This window comes from Octodon degus, unplaced genomic scaffold (genome assembly GCF_000260255.1).
Source record: "Octodon degus isolate 3935 unplaced genomic scaffold, OctDeg1.0 scaffold00051, whole genome shotgun sequence".
NCBI lineage: Eukaryota > Metazoa > Chordata > Mammalia > Rodentia > Octodontidae > Octodon > Octodon degus.
Genome location: NW_004524627.1, coordinates 4,876,223 through 4,883,506, shown reverse-complemented (window position 1 = coordinate 4,883,506; position 7,284 = coordinate 4,876,223). Strand labels below are relative to the sequence as shown.

At 43.0% G+C, this 7,284-nt stretch overlaps 1 protein-coding gene across 3 annotated transcripts in view; it reads right to left on the bottom strand.

Annotated features, from left to right (window-relative positions):
- The window catches only part of Kat6a (lysine acetyltransferase 6A), a 149,561-nt gene extending 149,345 nt beyond the window's left edge, over positions 1-216 (bottom strand). Inside the window, exon 1 of one of the 3 annotated variants that reach the window (XM_023717223.1) lies at positions 127-216. The gene's annotated coding sequence lies outside the window, so the exon portion shown is untranslated. The remainder of the gene's footprint in view (positions 1-126) is intronic. The other 2 variants (XM_023717224.1, XM_023717226.1) reach the window with 2 other exon arrangements.
- Between the last annotated feature and the right edge of the window lie 7,068 nt (positions 217-7,284).

Here is a 7,284-nt window from a genome sequence, read left to right as displayed (position 1 = left end):
CTGCGGGAGGCGGCGCAGGCCGCGGTGGGGCCTGCAGCAGCTGCCGACCCCGCAAGACGGCGGAGCGGGCCCCGGAGCGGCTCCGCCTCGGGCTCGGCGGCCGGGGGCATCCCCTCGGCTACTTACCGGGGGAGAAGAGAGCCGGGATCCCGGGGGCCCGGGCCGGACCGCGGAGATGCCCCAAACTGACACGGCCGCCATCTTGGAGACAGTGAGCTCCGGCCGGGGGGAGGGGCAGCGAGGTGGTGGAACAGCCGCTGGGGGAGGGACGCACGCGCGGGAACGGCCGCCGAGGGAGGAAACCGGAACAGCGGGGCAGGCAGTGGAGAGGGGGGCTGTCTTCAGCGGGAAGAGCGCGCCGGGAGACTGGAAAGGCCGGAGGGCGGGCGGGGCGCGAGGGAAGAGCCGGCCGCGGTCACGTGGGGCGAGTACAAAAGGCCGACGCCAGCGAAGGCGGGGCACGGCGGGCTGAGGCCAACTCTCGGGGCTGTGCTCTCCTCCGTCGTGGACGAGGCAGAGAGACGCGGTGCGCGCCCCGTGGGCGGCAGGAGAATCCTAGGACCGGGCGGCCACTGAGGAAGCGCCTTCCTCGGCAGAGCCGGCCCACTTTCCGCGGCCGCAGGCGCAAGGTCGCGCCGGAATGCGCGTCCACCGCGGACTGGCACGGCCCGGCCTCGGCCCCGCGGCAACCGCTTCTTTGTCTGGTCTCTCGGCGTCTCGGAACTCTGCGACGGAGACGGTGGCAGACTTTTTCCTCCCTCATTCACCGAAAGGCGGTAAATGACGGACGAGGAGACTTTGTGGACGCTCACTTGTCTTGTGGACGGGTTGTTGCTCCTCCGCCTGGGTCTGCTTTGTGTCCCCGCCCGGACGCCTCCCCACGCCTCCTTCTGTCAGCTGTACCTGGGAAATACTCCTTCCTGTTGCCCACCGCTTTAGCTTTGATTCACTCTCTTTTCTGAACTCGGGCTTGCACTTTGTGTGGTCTTTTTATGACTATAGCCCCTAGTTATGTGCTGTCCTATGATACCTCCTTGTGTTTCTTAAGTTCTAGCATTATGTTGTACAAGTAGTAGGGTTTCAAAAAAAAAAGTGTTTCTAGTGAAGGAATTTTTTTCCTCCATTCTAAGACAGGATCCTGCTAAATTGCCTGCGCTGGCCTCGAACTTGAAATCTTCCTCCCTCGGCCTGCCAACAAGTTGGGGTTAGAAGTTTGTGTCTCCTCGCCTAGCGAAAATAAACAATTTGTTAAGCCACTAAGGAAAGAGAAAGTTTCCATCCAACTCTATGCTGTCTTGTTAAATTTTAACCTGTATTTTTCTGGCTCTACAAGTCCTTGTGCAATCTAATTCTTAGCCTGGTGGTTCAGTACCTTAGGCTAGGGAAGCCACTCTGGATCAGTAACAACATGAAAACGTTGTTTTCTGATGCTGGACCTGAAACTCAGTATCTGATACTGAAATCATTAACCCATTATGTCCTTCCAAGATCAGAAGAACAGTCTGGGGCTACCAGATAATTATTCTAAAGGAGATTTTTCACCCTTGATAAAACCGACAGGTTTAATAGAAACCTCAGAAATTCTCTCAGGAAAACAAGTTTATTATTTCCCAAAGAGGAAATATAAGCAAATATTGAGGAAAGAAATTGAATTGTTCTTGTGAGATGAAGTATATAGTTTTTAGAAGAAACGATGGAAAAGAGTTGTGTTTGTTTTTCGATAATTTGGAAGAAAACTAGCCATCCTTCAGAAACCTGAGCTGAAGCTTAAGGTACCAAAGCAAAGAATATTGAACCCTTGTAGTAACCTTGAGCATAGCTTCCCATAGACTTTGTTTCCACCTTACCTAAATGACACTTTTAGGAGGTCTTCAAATAAACATTTTGCTACAAAAGATTTAAGTCCTTTTCTTTTGCAAGTTAAAAAACAAAAAGGACAGTTTTTCTTAGCGCAGCCTTTATGGGTTTTTTGTTGTTGTTGTTGTTTTGACAATTCAATCTTACATGGCTTACAGCCAAAACTCTCCACTTTCATATTTTGCTCTACAAATAACTGCTTTTCAGAAGTATTTGGTAATATGCTCAATGGAGACAGAGTCCAGGTGAGCCTAAACTTGAAGATTGTTGTGTCCTAGTTTCAAAGGAAAACTTACAGTCCTTTTATATTTCATAACTGGTGCAGTTAGGTTTATGGCTGCTGTCATACTCTTTATTTTCTTCTGGCAAATCTAATATCTCTTCTTGTCTTTTATTAATAAAACACTTTTACCACTAACCCTGTCAGCTCAGATGGGTTTTGGAAATTACAATATTTTTTGATGTAGTAGAGTCAAATGTAAACTTTCAGCAATCTCACAGGAATACTGATACCTTAGAACATAATACCTTTTCCTTATGAACTAAAGTTCTTCAGAGTAGCCACATCTGTATTAAAGAATATGGCCTGAGGGTGTGGCACAGTGGTAAAGTACTTGCCTAGCATAGGAAAGGCCCCCAGTTCAATTTACAATAAAAAAAACAATCAAACCAGAAAAAAAAAAATCTTGCAGGCCACCTGACCTCACCTGAGAACATCAGTGATGTGAAGAGATGGAATGATGTAGGTCTGGAACCACAATTATCTTGGACTGTCTTAGGCCCTTTATAGACAATTACCTTAAACATCTGATCTGGTGTTCTCTTGGCTGATAGATAAGTTTCTTGAATGGGTTAGTAAACTGTTAGACCTCACCAACCGTAAAGCTAAAAGCTGTAAGATAATATCTGAGTCCCATAGCAGGAATTTCCTTTCACTGCCCTCCACTGTGCTCCCACCAGTGTCATTGTTACACGCATTGGTTTATGACTTTCTTGTTTTCTGTGGCACAAAGAGTTTAACCTCTTCCACAGTTTCAAGGTAACTTGAATCTGTGGTTCTGGGCTATGGTCACTCATTTTTTTTTTATTTTTTTTATTTTTTATTTTTCAACAAATAATACACTGCATATATTCTTCTTAGTGGTTAATTGCTATACAAGATGCGGACTTGTGATCCTATTTACAAACACCATTAGAACAAATCATTCTATTCATTAACAGAATGTAACTATATATCTATCTCAACCACTTTGAATACACAGATACAAAATGGACATTCATCTGTATACCCCATTTTTTCTAAGTTCCATTATTGAATATTATAGGTGTGTAAACTCAGCAAAATATTCTAAAAGAGTCCAGTAGCCCATAATAGCATTGGGTCTTCTGTTTAACTGGCAATGTTAGAAATTATTGACCTGAGTCCCCCACAGCTCAACTTAACAGCATGGCTTTATTTCTTATAATTTCGTCTTCATACTTTTCTGCTGGATGGTTAAGACCAAGGTAAAGCAGGACCTATGCAACAAGAGTTGTAGCTTTTTGGTCTGAGAAGGTCAGTGAAATGCCCTCAGGATTTATCTTGAGATCCCGTACCTCAGATTGTAGAACCTTTGTCAGTGCAGCCATGTGGATGAGTCACGGCCAATGCTTGGCCAATGGGCTCTCTGAAAGGAATAAGGTTTTTTTGGTTTTTTTTTGCTTCCTCAAATGCCTTCAGGGCACTTGTGGCCAGCGGGAGAGTTGTGAGGTTCGAACTCCAGCAACCTGAGGCTGACAGCTTTGTGGAAGCAGCCACTTAAAGGACTGAGCTAGGGCCAGGCCCCCCTGGTCACTCATATTTGGCTCAGAATAAACTATTTTCTTAAAAGCAGAATTATTATTTTACATTGACAGTCTCTGCTTACCCCTTACTCCTTTATGTTTACTGTCAAGAATTTTAATAGTGCATAAATATACACATATATATATATATATATGTATTTGTTGTACTGATGAACTGAGGATTAAACCCAGGACCTTCACACAGATCTACAACCCAGCCATTTCATTAAAGTTTTGTTTTGACACAGGGGCTCCCTAAATTGCTGGGGCTAGGCTCCAACTTGGGATCCCCCCACCTCAGCCTCTCAGAGCGGTGAGGTTACACACACGCACCACCACATCCTGCTAATTGCACATACATTTTAAGCTACACAAGAATTTACACTGACTATATTCTATGCAGTCAAAACTTATATTTACCAGCATATTTACCCTTTCCAATATGCATTTCTGTGCGTCTGGAATTTTTTCCTTCTTTAAAATAAAAGTTGAACGTGGGTCTACTAGTATTTTTTTCTGGGGTTTTTTCCTCTAAAGCTTTTGTCCTGTTCTTTATCCTTGGAAGGTTCTAATTTAGCAAAGGTTTTTTCAGCACTTTAAAGGTGCCCTTGCATCATCTTCTGGTTCCCATTGAATTTTACTCCTTTGACAGTACAGCCCTCTATAGCCATAGTTTCCAAAGGTCCTGTGCCCACAGACCAATTTAGAAAGAAATGGATCAAAAATATTGGCAAGATGAATCTGCAAATGCATGCCTGTAATCCCCAGTAGTTCAGTATGAAGACTCTAGTTTTAATCCCCAAGTGTGTGTGTGGGGGGGGGGGGGTAGACACACTGACCATCTCTGTTTCCTATGTTTTTCTCCTTTTTCCCCCCCTTTGTTCATTAGTCTATATATTTTCTATCTACTTATCAGCTCCTAAACTCATTCATTGAGTCCTTAATTTCATTATATTTAAGTTCTAGAATTTTCAAGATGGTTTTAAAAAATAAAATCCATTTGGAAAAACTTTACAATTTCTTATGTATTTTTTCCACTTTGCCTGTCTTTTCCCAACTATATCAATCCTAACAGTTTTAAGGCTTTTGCTGAGCATTATAATCTCCTTGGGTCTGTTTCAGTATTATATTCTTGCCATTGGTTTTGGTCTTTCCCAATACCCATTTCATGTCCCCAGCTTTTGGCTTGCCTGGTCAGTTTTAATAGAATGCCATACATTCAGTGGACTTTGGACACTACTGTTTTCTTCCAGGAAAACCTCACTCTGACCTTACAAAACAATTAGAGTGAGCTGGCCATTCTGGTGAGGGACTAAGCTAACTAGAGGTTGAGTTTGGGCGGGGTTTAATTGACCTCTCTTTGATGTTGCTTCTACCCATGGCCCTCCAGGGTTCCAACTGAGAGAGACATGTGTGTTGCCTAGACCCTTCATCCCAGGGGATTCCACACTTCAGTCCTTGTCAGCACCTTAAGACTGTTAGGAACACCTGCTTCTCAGAGGCACTCTGCTTGACTTTCTACCTGCTGTCCTCTCTGTCTTCAGAACTCAGCAAATGACTTGAGGCACACTGCACAGCATGGACTTGGTTATTCACCCTTCTTTTCTCATGAGAATTTGACCCCACTCATCTCTAGCCTTGCTGAACTGACAGAATCCTTCCTTGTGCCTTGGCCTCCTAGGACCTCTTTCTGTTCTCAGAATCAAATCTCTGACTCTGGACCTCTGCCCAAATTCCCCCAAGGAACCAATGTACTGCTGGACATCATCCCACTGTGATGTAGTTTGCCCTTCTCTGACATAGTGACTCTGTAGTTCCTGGTGGGTTCAGTAGCTCACTGCTGCCTTCAAACATATGTTTTCTATTTTATCTGGCTCTCATAATTGTTTCCAGCTGGAATATTGGCTAACTATAAGTACTTCCATCATTCTCAAACCCAGGGAAAAGTTTTTAAATGAAAGATCTAGTCTTCCTTTTAAACAGAAAAGTGTATGAACAAAGCTTGCCCTGAGATAACAAAATGTATCAGAAATCTGAGTACTTTTCAGTAATAGTCCAGGATCTGACACCGAATTTAGCTCTGTATTTTTTAAAAATCTCTCCAGGTATAAACATCTGCCGTGAGTATAACTTAATAACAGAGACTGGATTTATTCTCCCCTCTTAAATAGCTGGGAAAGCTAGCAAAACACATTAAACAATGGTTTTCAAACATGAGATGGGGAAGGACAGTTATTGCTGGGATGACAGGCAAACATGTGGAGCCTGATAATGGTCCAGCTCACTAGCTTGTAGTGTTCAGGCTGCAGGGAAAGATACGGAGAAGCATAAGACCGTCAACTCTGCTGACCTGGGGAGACAAACACTAAAATTTGAGTGCGAGGAGGGAACGAAACTTTGCAGGGCAGAGAAGCAGATAAAGAAGCTACACTAATACAGAATTCTAAATGTCTATCAGTAGCTCTTCCTGATTTGTTGGATGAGAACTGATACACACTCTGAGAATAACCAAAGAAAAGAACCATGGGAAAGGAGTAGGCAGCACAATTCCCAGAACCACCATGTAGATGTAAATAGTACCTGTTTCCATCAGTCCATATTTTAAGCCTAAGTCCTCAGAAAAGAATGATCTTAATGCTACTAAGAATGAACTCTTCCTACACATATTGTAGGAGGTGGTGAAGATCTGAAGAAACAGTGGCTAAAATCATCCCAAATTTAATGAAAAATACAAGCCCACAAATTCAATTTCAGTAAACACCAAACAAGGAAAAATTGTAACCAAACTGGAGCTTCTTAGCCTTCTGTCTCATCCATCTTCAGAATTTGGCAAATGACATAAGAGACACATCATACTGAAATAACCAGAAAATAATAATAAAATCTTAACATGAGCCAGAGAGGGGAGAAAAAAAAAGACATTAGTGCTGCCTTGGTTCATGAATTCAGTTCTTCCAGCGATTCTGGTTACAAACTGAGTGAGACGGAAACGGAATCAAATTCAATGATTAGGTTGCATGTTGACCTTATGGGGAGATTTCATTACATTCTTGTCCGATTTTGTCTTCCACCAGGATCATGAAGAGAATTGAGTTCATGAACTGAAGTACTACTATCTTAAATGTAAGGGAACAAAAAGGAATTGCATGAGACTTCTCATTAGAAACTATACAACAGAGAAGAAATAAGGGAATGTCTTATGATTACTTACTGAAAGAGATTTTTAAAAATCAATCTAGAATTCACTCAGTAACAATCTTTCATAAATGAAAGTAAAGTAAGAATTTTTCCACCAAATGTAGTGGTACACACCTGTAATCCCAACACTCAGGAGGCTGGGGCATGTTAGAAGCCAGTGTGGGTTACTAGGGAATTCAAGGCAAACCTAAACTACATAGCAAGACCCTATTGGAAGGAAAGGAAGGAAGGCAGGGAGGGAGGGAGGCAGACAGAGAGGGAGGGAAGGAAAGAGGCAGGGATATAGCTCAACTGTGCAAGTACATGCCTGGAAAGAGCAAGGTCCTGAATTTGATTTCTGTTACAAGAAAGAAAGAAAGAAAGAAAGAAAGAAAGAAAGAAAGAAAGAAAGAAAGAAAGAAAGAA